Genomic DNA, 11941 nt, shown 5'->3' on the forward strand with positions numbered 1-11941 from the left:
CATTGCAGGATGGTTTTTGTGGGGTTTTTTTGTTTTTTTGGTACTGGGGATCGAACTCAGGTCCTTGTGCTTGCACAGCAGGTGGTGAAACCACTGAGCTAAATCCCCGGCCCAGGATGGTTTTAATTTGTGTGTCTTTCATTATGAGCAAGGCTGAGCATGTTTTCATAAGTTTGAGGCCCATTTGCATTTCCTTTTTAGCAAACTGCTCATTCATTGTGCCTATTTTTCTCTTAGGCTGTTAATTTTTTTTTTTATAGATAAAGCTGAAAAACCTTACCAGTATGTCCTTAAAACAAACAAACAACTGGCACTATTGAGATATAATTCACAAGCAATAAAATTGATCCACTTGCTCCCTCTCTTCCCTCCCTCCCTCCATCTCCTCCTCACTCTTTCTTTTTACTTGCAGTACAGGGGATTAAACCCAGGCCTTTACTCTGAGCCTCATCCTCAGCCCTTTTTGTTTTGTATTTTTTAAATTTTGAAACAGAGTCTAACTAAGTTGCTAAATTGCCGAGGCTGGGCTCCAGCTTGCAATCCTCCTGCTTTAGCCTGCTAGAGCACTGGGACCACAGGAGTGGGCCATCATACCCAATTTACAGTGTATTTCAATAATGTTTCATATATTCAAAAAGTCATGCAACTATCACCACAATTTTATTATTTTGTTTTATTTTGAGATAGGGTTTCTCTAGGTTCCCCAGGCTAGCCTTGAGCTTGTGATTCTCTTGCCTGAGCCTCCTGGTTAGCTGAGATTACAGGTGTGTACCACCATGCCCAGCTATTATCAATTTCAGAAAATTTTCACTACCCATCAAGAAATTGTCTACCATTAACAGTCATTTCCCATTCCTCCTGCTGTTGTTTAGAGCTGAAATTTCCCCACAAGGTGGGGCTTTGGAAGGTGACTGGATCATGGGGCACTCTTATACTTACCTGTGGATTAGCCCATTGATGAGTTCATAGCTGAATGTGCTGTTAGGAGGCGGGGCCTGGTTGGAAGAGGGAGATCACTGGCTGGCATGATCTGAAAGGGTGTGTTTTTTGTGCCTGGCTCCTTCTCTCTTTCTCTGCTTCCTGGCTGCCATGGGTTGAGCAGCTTTCCTCTGCTGTACCCTTCCATCATGCTGTTTCTGCCTTGGAGTCAGCTGATCATGAACTGAACCCTCTGATATCGTGAGCCACATAAGCCTTCCTCTTTTTTTTTTTTAGACAGATTTTTGGTATGTAGGCCAGGTTGGCCTTGAACCCACAGGAATTCTCCTCCCTCAGCCTTCCTAGTGCTGAGGTTAGAGGGGTACGCCACCACACCTGGCTCTTTCTTTTTTTCAATTTCAGGTGTCAGGTGTTTTGTCCCTGCAGTGGGAAAGTGACTAATGTACCCCCAACTCTATCAGCCACTGAAAACCACTAATTTATTTTCTATCTATATGGATTTGCCTATTATAGACATTTCTCAGTCATACAGTGGGTAGGGTTTCATGTCTGGCTTCCTTCCTTTGGTATGATGTTCTCATCAATATTGTAGCATGTGTCCAAACTTCATTCCATTTCATGACTGAATAATATTCTACTGTGTGGATAGACCACATTTTGTCTATCCTTTGATCTGTGAATGGATATTTGTACTGCTCCCACTTTTTGGTTATTATGAATAGTGTTGCCCTACATATTTGTGTACAAGCTTTTTGTGGACATACATTTTCAATTTCTCGAAATGGAATTGCTGGAACACAGTAGCCCTGCATTTAATCTTTTTTTTTTAATGATGTAAAAAGTCGATTTTAAAATGAGAGGTAAAGGGCCAGGGATTTAGCTCAGTGGTTTCGCCACCTGCTGCGCAAGCGCGAGGACCTGAGTTTGATCCCTGGTACCAAAAAAAAAAAGAAGAGAGAAGTAAAGTAGTTTGGAAAGAACCAGCTCTGCAGAGTGAAAAGCAGAGAGAGAGAGGGAGAAAGAGAAACATCAAACGTACATCCGGGGGTCTAGGAAACCCAGGTCAGGTTACAGTGAACTCCTCCAGGTGTCTGTCTATTTCACACCACCTAGATCTCCTGGAGCTGAGAAGCTGATGCCACTCAGGGGCCAGGGGATGTTGAAATGGACAGGTCCCACCCACCTCTTCAAGGCTGCACTGGGGTCTCATGATTGACAGGTGCTGCTCATTCCTCCAGCTAGCTCTGCCCCTCCTACTTCATCTCCACTGCTTTGAACCAAGCCAGCCCTGGCAAGGAGGCTCACACTGCCAGCACTGCCCCGACTCAGGTCAAATGCCAAGCAACAGCACAGAAATTCCAAATTCAATTTTCTTTGAATTTTTTTCAGATTTTTAAATTATAAGTATTATTTCAAAAACAAGGTGATTCCTGCAACATCCAGATACTGTCCATATGCACTTTCCTGAGGAGCAGAGAGGGGTCATTTTGGGAAAATAAGTTGGGGAGGGGTCTGCCAGGAAGCCTCCAGCCCCTCCTGCCCAACCACCTACTGCTGGGGACCCAGAACAGAGGCCTAGGGAGGGAGGGGGCTCCATCCTCCACCCTGTGCTGAGCCCTCCCTCCTCCTTCAAGGCCTGGGACTGGGGGAGACCGGGCTGGGGAGGGGGGCAGGCCACTGCTGAGCTCCCAATCCTGGGGATCAGAGGGCACGAAAGCAGTACAGGAAGAAGGGACAGGCAGCTGGCCTGAGGCTCGGCATCAGTTGCAGCCCCCAGAAGGCTGCAATTGTGGGAGACGAAAGGCCCCATTGGGTGGGGGGAGCCCAAGTCTGGAGAGCATCGAGGAGGGCAACTGGGCCAGCTTCTCAGGGCTGGTCAGGCCTCGCAGAAGGTGGTTCTCCTGCTCAAGCATGGCATTGCCCTTCTCTAGGTCCCAGATTTGTTCCTTGACCAACTGCATCTCCTCTCGAACCGCAATCATGATGTGGAACTTCGCCAGATCCATGGCTTTTTCGATCTTGTCATGCCAGTCAGGATGCTGGAGCTAAGCGTTTTCCCACACAGTCAAGTGTGGAAGGGTGAAAATGGTCTGTCTGTGCGCTGGAGACCTGAAGATCCAGTCAAAGGCCTGGAGCCCCTGAAGTGTCCCCTCCCAGTTGGTGTCAAAAGGCTGAAGGGTCTGTGCTGGAAGCCAGGAGATGCTGGCCAGGGAAAGGTGAAGACTGCAGGTCCTCAGAAGAAACCCAAGTGCATTTAATCTTTTGAGGAATCACCAGCAGTTTCCCAAGGTGGCTGCACTGTTTTACATTCCCACCACCAGCAGCAGAACCACAATGAGAGGTCCACTTTCTCCACATCCTCATCAACACTTGTTATTACCTGTGGGCTTTTAAAATTATTACTATTATCCATCATTTTGATTATAACATCCTAGTGGGAGCTCTTTCATTATGGCTTTGAGTTGCATTTCCCTGATGACTAACCAGTTTGTCTCTTGACTATTTTTTTAAGAGATGGAGCTTCACTATGTGGGCCAGGCTGGTTTTGAACTCCTGGGCTCAAGTGATTGTCCTCCCTTACTCCTGTCTTTCAGTGTCTGTCTGTCTGTCTCTCTCTCTCTCTGTCTCACTGACACGCTTTGTCTCTATCTCTGTCTCTGTTTCTGTTTCTGGAGAGGGAACACAGCAGCATCTTGCCCATGCTAGGCAAGTGCTCTGTCACTGAGCTACATTCCCAGCCTTTCCTTTCTCTTCTGGTACTTTTGTGCTTTCAGATTTTACATGTAAAACGTGGATACATTTAGGTTTCACCCTAGCATATGATGTGGAATATGTATCAAAGTCTCTTTTCCAAAACCTATGTCATGTGTGTCTTGCACCTAGGGGAGGGGAGAGATTTTGAGCAGGGGCTCAGGAAGGTGAGGAGGTGACATTTGGAAAGAGACTGGAACAAATGGAGGGACAAAACATGTAAGAGTGTGACAGACCCACAGCCAAAGAAAAGTGTAGGTGCCCAAGTCCAGATGCCAAGAGGCTTGGCTGGTTCCTAGAACAGCAAGAATACCAGTATATCAGCCTGTTTTCTATTACTGTAACAAAATACTTGGGGCTGGGTGCTTTACAAGCAGTGGAACCTTTAAGAGGCAGGGCCTAAAGGGAGGTGGTTCGGTCTTTGGGGGCGTTGCCCTTGGAAAGGGATCCTGCCTGGGGAGTGAGGTTGTTCTCAAGGACTGGGTTATAAAGCGTGGACACCCCACAAGCTTTCTCCTTCCTATTATTTTCAGATACTGGGGACCAAACCCTGGCCTTGTGCGTGCTAGACAAACCCATACCACTAAGCAACACCCCAGCTATGCCCCCTTCTTACACAGTTGTTTCCCTGCCTGCTTCTGTACCATGTTGGAATACAGTCAAGGGGGCCTCACTAGAGGCTGAACAGGTGGGGCAGCCTGATCTTGGGCTTTCAGCCTCCAAAACTGTGAGCTCCACAGCTTCTCTGAGCTGAGCAGGCAGGGCCTACAGGCACAAGGTTCTTGGAGGGAGGGGCCAAGAGCCGTTCCAAGGCAGCTGGAGGCAGGACAGCAGGCTGGGACGTGTAGCCCTTCTAGCAGAGCATTGACCTACCTGCCTGGAGCCTCCTCTTCCCAGCTTGAATGTGAGAGAAGGGCAGTGGCTGGCTCAGGCTCCCACAGTTTGTCAGGTGAGGCTGTGCAAATCTGGAATCCCAGCACTTTGGGAAGCTGAGGCAGGAGGATCACAAGTTCAAGCCCAGCCTGGTCAATTTAGAGAGACTCTGTCTTGAAATTAAAAAAAAAAATTTTTTAAGTGAGCCAAAGATGTAGCTCAGTGCAAAGGCCCCAGGTTCAATCCTCTGTATTGCTGAGAAAGAAAGAGAGCAAGCAAGCAAGAAAGAAAGACAGAAAGAAAGAAAGAAAGAAGAGAAAGAGAGAGAGAAAGAAAGGAAGAAAAAAGAGAAAGAGAGAGAGAGAAAGAAAGAAAGAAAGAAAGAAAGAAAGAAAGAAAAGAAAGAAAAAAGTTAAGTTCCATCGCCTGCCTCAAAAGTGCAAGGTCCTGAGTTCGAACCCTGGTACAAAAAAAATTTAAAAAGAAAGAAAGAAAGACCCCACAGTGGAGGTTTTGGTAAACAATTGCCTAGCTTGTGTAAGACCTGGGTTCTACCCCTGGCACTGCAGACAAACTAAAACAGGAAAAGATCCTATCAGACAAATGCTAGAGGCAGGAATGAAACCCGCATGATTCACATCCTGCTGGTGACACAGGCACTGTTGGGTGATATGTAAATATAGTTTTTAACTTCCACAGTCAGATATTATTTACTTAGTTATTTGTAATTCTGTACAGGGGATTTTGTTGGGTTTTTTGAGACAGGTCTCACTATGTAGTTCAGCCTGGCCTTGAACACATACATTTTGGGATAACAATGACATTCAGATCACAGCACTGAATAATATCTGAGTGGCAGGTGTGCTACACACCTGTAATCCTAATCCCAGTACTCAGGAGGCTGAGGCAGAAGTGTCACCAGGAATTCAAGGCCAGCCTGTGTTACATTGTGAGCTGAAGGCCAGAGTGAAATACATTGCAAGACCCTGTCTCAACAAACAAACAAACAAACAAACAAACAAACAGCTGTCTCAAAGCTGATCAGTAAATGTTCCCCAATATATGGAAAAGATGGAAACAAGTCTAGCTTGGCAGCCCCCAGGGAACAAGTGTCATACTGAGATTAGAAACTCTTCACCTTTCCTGGAGCTGTAGGCACTGGGAGGCCCCTATGTGGACCTCAACAAGTGTGTGGCCCCACTGTAACTACAGAGAGCCAAGTTGGTTTCAGGAGTTTACCACCTCTCCTCAAACTGGCCTCCCCAAGGATATTGTTCCCAAATATCCTAATACTGTATCCAGCATGAGCCGAGCATGGTGGCCCACACCTATCATCCCAACTACTCAGGAGGCTGAGGCAGGAGGATCACAAGTTTCAGGCCATCCTGGGCAGCTTGGTGAGACTCTGTCTCAAACAAAAAGTAGAAAAGGTTGGGGGTGCAGCTCAGTGGTCGAGGGTCCCTGGGTTTAAGATATGTCTTTGGCATGAGCCCCTCTAGATGCAGCACCATCTCTAGAGTGGGGGTCCCAGCCTCAGGCTCCGTCTCTGCTTTGCCACAGTGATGGAGCTGGGACCTCTGCTCTTGGTTTCACGTGTAGTCAAATATTCTCCTCTCCTCTACTCTTTTCTTCTTTTCCTTCTTTAGTTGTACTGGGAATTAAACCAAAGGCCTTCATACTGACTTACATCCCCAGCCTTAAAAAATTTTTTTTTAACTTTTGAGGCAGGGTCTCACTAAATTACCCAGGCTGGGTTTGAACTGGAGATCCTCCTGCCTCATCCTTCCAGAGTGCTGGAATTAAGGATGTGTTATGGCTTGTGTCTAGATGTCCCCCCAAAGCCTTATGTGGTCATAGGTGGGGTTTTCAGAGGTGGCTGGATCTAGGGTGTGTGATGCTGGCAGAGATCAAGGGTGTATGATAACTAAATTAGTCCATCCATTGGTCTGGCATAGTTCTGGGTGTGGATGGATAATAGGAAGGCCCTCCCTGGGTGTGCGTGCTACCGGACCTAAGGGTGTGTAGGTAGCCTGGATAGAATATAAGGAACAGAAAGAGAGGCATTGCTTGTCACTTGCTGCTTGCTACTTTGCTGCTTCACTGCCTTCTGCCTGCCATGGACTGTTTCTCCTTTACGATTCCCCTTTGCCAAGCCACCCTGCCTTGGAACCAGCTGATTATGGACTGAAACTTCTACAAACGGTGAGCCAAAATAAACCTTTTCTCTTTTATTCTTTTGGTACCGGGGATCAAACTCGGGTCCTTGAGCTTGCAAAGCAGGCGGCGAAACCACTGAGTTAAATCCCTGTTAATTCTCTTTTAACTTTGGGTGTTGGGTATTTTGTCTTAGCAATGAGAAACATGACTAAGACAGGGCATGCAGCATCAAATATTTTTCATAAGCATAGCTCATCTGAGAAATCAGCTTGTGGGAATTTTCTTTGCCAAGTCATTCATTCAGTCTTTTACTTATTTTCACAGGATTTACACTCTTGTGGCTTACTTGTTCTACATATGTCATATGATTCTAAGTCTTCATCTACTATTATGATGCCGATTTTGCAGATGGAGATACTGAGGCAGAGAGATTGCGTGACTTTGTCCAGGGTCACGGGGCTTAAAGCAGCAGAGCTGGGAGGCAAACTCAGCATAGACTTCAGAGCCCAGTGAGCAGCTGCTGTGCTCAATGCTTAACCAGCAGTACTGTGCTCCTTGGCCTGAGTAGGGAGGGGTCTTGTCCTGAGTCTCTGGTGTTGTTGTCTCTGTGCAGGATCCAAAGGCTGTGTTCGCAGTGTTCACAGGGACAGGACTCAGAGTCACACACTTGGCACAGGGCTCCACACGTCATATCTGAGTTGCCCCTACCTACCTGTAGACTGTGTGACAGGAGAGGATGGAGGATTGTGCTCTGCCGGAAGCTATGTCTTAGAATCCTGGTCTGGTAACGTGCCCAGGTAAGGGCTCAGCCCCGGCACAGGACAAACGCAGGCTCTGAACCAACTTGGCCTTTGAAGAAAAGCAGACCATGTTGGCAGCTAAGGCCACAGGCAAGACCCAGATGGAGTCCCAGCTGGGAGACAGGTTCAAAGAGGATTCAAGAGCAGGCTCTGGGGTCATCACACATGGTCCATGACTGTGTCTGATTTCTAGGGCTGCTGTCACAAAGTGCCACTAACTGGGGGTCTAAATAACAGACATTTAATGGCTCACAAATCTGGAGAACAAAAGGCCAAGATCAAGGTGTTGTCAGGGCCCTGATTCTCCTGAAGACTCTGGGGAAAGACCCATCCCAGGCTCCTGGTGGTTCGTGGGAGGTGACAACAGGACTCCAGTCTTCACATGACTTTCTCCCTGTGTGTATCCCTAGGTCCAAACTCCTGCCCTTTAGAAGGCCACCAGCCATATGGATTAGGGGCCCATGTTTCTCCTTATGATCTCATTTGAATTCCTCACACTTGTAATAACCTTGTCCCCACATAAGACAAAGTTTGAGGTACTAGGGGCTTAGGACTTCAACCTACAGATGTTAAGAGGATACAGCTCAATCTGTTACACCCACCCAGTGCCATTTTCCAAGACGACTGGTCAGATCACTTCCCTATCAGCCCCAGAGTACTGGGGCTGCCAACCCAGGAGCAGACCTGGGACGATGTGGCCTCACCCTTTCAGGCCTCTGGCAGGACTTGGCTAAGGGGTGACACCATCTCCTGCTCTGAGTCTCTTGTAAAGCCCAGACATAGCAGGATCCCCTCATCATGTGGTGACTTTCTTCTTAATCCTCAGCTATGATCCCTCCACATCCCAGGTCTGACTGAACTTTTCCTTCTTTGGAGAGGACATCACTGCTGGCCCGTTTGGCTGGGATGGCAGGCAGTGACGCTTGTCCAGTAAGTGCCATTTGGTGAGGTTCCACAGGCAGAGCCCTGGGCCTGCTCGACTCTCCAGCAAAATAGCAGCATCCACCCAACCTCGATGTTCTGAGCTGGGAGGGGTACAACCCGCCCTATGAGGTCCTTAGGAACTGTGATACAAGATTTAAAAATAGTCATGACAGCCACATTCTCCGCCACCCTCTCTTCTCTAGGTCCACCAGGAAAAAAGAGGGCAATCTAAGGGGAGCACTTATGCTTAGTGTGAGCACACATGTGCACGTACACACACAGATGCACACTCACGAAGGCGTGAAAGCCAGCCCCACCCCCTCCCCCGCCCCATTTTAGATACCCGGTGTTCCAACTGCCTGTTCCTATTTCTTGTCTATTACTGTGCAGAAGTCTTCTCCGCCCATGTTGGACCTTGTGGGGTATCCAGTGTGTTCCCTGGCTTGAGAATGTGGCTTGACCATCTGAATTGGCACAACATCTTCTGTTCCAGTTCTTTTGCAGGCGCCTGAGCATTTTCATCTGCTCCTAGGTACAAAAAGCCCAGTCCCAAGTGACAGTCTACTACTGGATGTGAACTCTAGCAATAATGATAGAAAGGCATCCACCCTGCTTGGGAGAGTCCCAGGATTCCTCTGTCTTTTCTCTCTAGAATCACTCCTATCAATGCTTTCTTTATTCACTTTATTTCCCAATGTCTTTTGACTCTCCCCTCTGCCTTTCTTATTCCCTTGTCAATGAATTTGACATTCATTCATTCATCCATTCATTCATTCATTTTGTGCTACAGGGGATTGGACCCATGGCCTTTGCACTGAACTACCTCCCTGGCCCTTTTTGTATTTTTTAATTTTTTAAACAAAGTCTCACTAAGTCTCTAAGTTGCCCGGGCTAGGCTTGAACTTTCGATCCTCCTGCCTCAGCCTCCCAGAATTATAGGTGTGGACCATCACACCTGACTCTTGGTATTGTCTTGGTTTTGTCATCCATGAAGGGAAGCAGAGAGAATTCGATGAGGCTTTCGATTGTTGTTTGATTCTGCAGTAGTAAAGTTACGTGGGAGCCCGTGAAAAGGGCCCCATAGCCACAACACTCACTATGACCTAGGTAACAGGGTTATTCAGCCCGTGGGATGAGCTGCGACATGGCACAGCCGGGCCTGCATGGCTAGTGTGGGAAGCCAGTATTCTTCTTGGTATTGATGGGGAGAGGGATGGTGCCTCCTCACAGGGTAAACAGACTTTACACGGCATCTGTCCAGCTCATGGGGCTGGATGCATCCTGGGGAACAACCAGGATTGTCCAAATAGTGAGCTGCAGGTCCTGCACCTACTCAGACTCACACTTCCACCCAGCAGCACCATTTTGTGGGGATTGAACCCAGGGCCTCGTGCCTGCTAAGCATACACAGTGGCACTGAGATACACCCCAGCCACAATTCATCTTAAGGGGGCTCAGGATGCTGACAGCATGGATCTACAGAATGAAACGACTCCTTCCCACTGTGGCTCTGATTCCTTGGTTTCACTGTTCCCCAGAGGGCCACCTTCTTGGTGACTAGATGCGCTTCTGTTGTCCCCTGAGGGTGTCCCTGAAGCCAATAGCTGAAGCTCAGACTCATGGATATCCGAGCTTGGTCTGGCATTAAGGTTGGATCCAGAGTTGCCTTTTACTTTTATTTTAGCTATTCCAGGTAACCAAGGGATTAAGTGCTTTCCTTTTCTTTTCTTCATCTTCCCTTCCACTTCCTCTTCCTTTTCCTCCCCTTCCTCCCCTTCTTCCCATTCTTCTCCTTCTTCCTGTGCTGGATATGGAACCCAGGGTCACGCACGTGAGAGAGGCAAGTGCTCTACCACTGAGCTATAGCCCTGTCCTTTTTATTTTTTTATTTTGAGATAGGGCCTCACTAAGTTTCCCAGGCTGCCCCGAAGTTGCAATCTTCCCGCCTCAACTTCCCGAGTGGCTGGCATTAGAGTCATGTGACACCACCCCTGGGTACTACTTTGCACTTCTTATGTACCCGGGGAACCACCTCACCTACCTGGGAGTCAGCTCTGCTCTAGCTCTCACCGGTAGCATTCACCTTCAGAAGCGATCTCACAATTGCTGTCCACACAGGGTGACTACGTGGCCACCCAGGAGTCAAAGTTCTTCATCCCCCACTTTTATCTTTTTTCTTCCCAAACCTCACGTGTCTGTGGGCCAGGCCATTCAAGCAAATCTCAAGGCCAAATCACTGGTACCAGTTGCTGGTCTGGCCCTCAGGATTTCTGACCCATGGCTACAAATTGGTGCCCCTCCTGATGTTAGATCATTTGCTCAAGGGGCTGACAGAAGTCAAGGCAGGTCTTCACTTGTGTTTTCCGGTTTATTACAAAGCAGACAACTCAGGAACAGCCAAGTAAGCTGAGCAAAGCGCATCCTGGGCTGCCACCCTCCAGGACCTCGGAGGCCTCCTGGAGGCTCCTCACATCCGGTTGTTCAAGAGTGTCTCTAGGTCTCTAGTGTTCACTAGAGCTTCATCTCCAGCCCTGCCCTTCCCTGAGGTCGATGGGTTGGACTGAAAGTCCCAGCCCTCTGATCAGCTGGTCTTTCTGGTGTCGGCGCTCCTTCCTCAGGCTGTCTGGGGCCCCCCTTGAGAAGTCATCTCATTGGCATACACCCTGGTGTGATCAGAAGGGGTTCATTATGAATAACAAAACACACTCATAGTTCTCAAGAAATCCCAAGGCTTTTGAGAGTTCTGTGCCAGAAAACAGGGACAAACCGTTCCCTAGCCTGTACCTGGTTTTATGGGAGCAAGGGAGTTGGGTTTGTTTGCTATGGTAGCAGGCATGCCTGACCCTGGTTCCAAAGTGCAGCCACGATGCAACTGAGCCAGGCTGGCACTTCTCCAAGGCACAATCTCTCCTCGTCTGGAACATAACAAACAGATAGCAGTGCTCTTGGCTGGGTTGGTGGGAGGTTCAGATGATTTCTCCAGTGTTTGCTGATCTGGCCCAAGGCCTGACTGAGCCAAGGAGAAGCTTGGCAAGTGTTACCGGGAGCCCAAAGGGATGGAGAGCCCCCCACCCCCACCCCCACCCCCGGTGCACAGCCCTTCCTGCCCAAGCTCCTAGCCCCTGGGCCCATGCTCCCCACTCTGCTTCTGCCTTGGTGTGTGTGACAGCATTCAAGCAATGTCATTTTATTTTAAAACATCCCTGAGGAGGTGATCTTTGTCCCACACAGATTATTTCCAGAGACAATCTGATACAGGTCCTGCCAGCCCTGAGGTTTTAAGACCTGCTTGGGCACAGGACAAGATCCTTACACCTCTGTTCTCTACATCACACCTGGGCTCTTAACACCTTGGCCTGGGTCATGGGCCTCCATGTCCCATAGCAGCCATGGGGAGGAAAGAGAACAGAGAGGAAAGGCAAGGTGTGTCTTGTTGGAACATCAGGCAGCCTAGGCTTCTGCACCAACCCGTTTCTGTGTGGGAGCTGGCCCTTGGC

General features: G+C 48.4%; 1 long non-coding RNA gene across 3 annotated transcripts; it reads right to left on the minus strand.

Annotated features, from left to right (window-relative positions):
• Positions 1-785: 785 nt before the first annotated feature.
• On the minus strand, positions 786-11481 carry LOC106009985 (uncharacterized). 3 transcript variants are annotated; one of them, XR_015448943.1, is made up of 3 exons: positions 10486-11481; positions 7433-8972; positions 786-4736 (listed from the first exon to the last, which is right to left on the minus strand). It is a non-coding gene; the product is annotated as an uncharacterized LOC106009985 (long non-coding RNA). The 3 variants fall into 3 exon arrangements; XR_015448942.1 differs by having other exon boundaries at positions 786-3326; positions 4564-8972; XR_001183941.3 differs by having other exon boundaries at positions 786-3985; positions 4564-8972.
• Positions 11482-11941: the final 460 nt, after the last annotated feature.

This window comes from Heterocephalus glaber, unplaced genomic scaffold (assembly GCF_053883595.1).
Source record: "Heterocephalus glaber isolate CG9 unplaced genomic scaffold, H.glaber_assembly_v1.0 deba00000594, whole genome shotgun sequence".
Lineage (NCBI taxonomy): Eukaryota > Metazoa > Chordata > Mammalia > Rodentia > Bathyergidae > Heterocephalus > Heterocephalus glaber.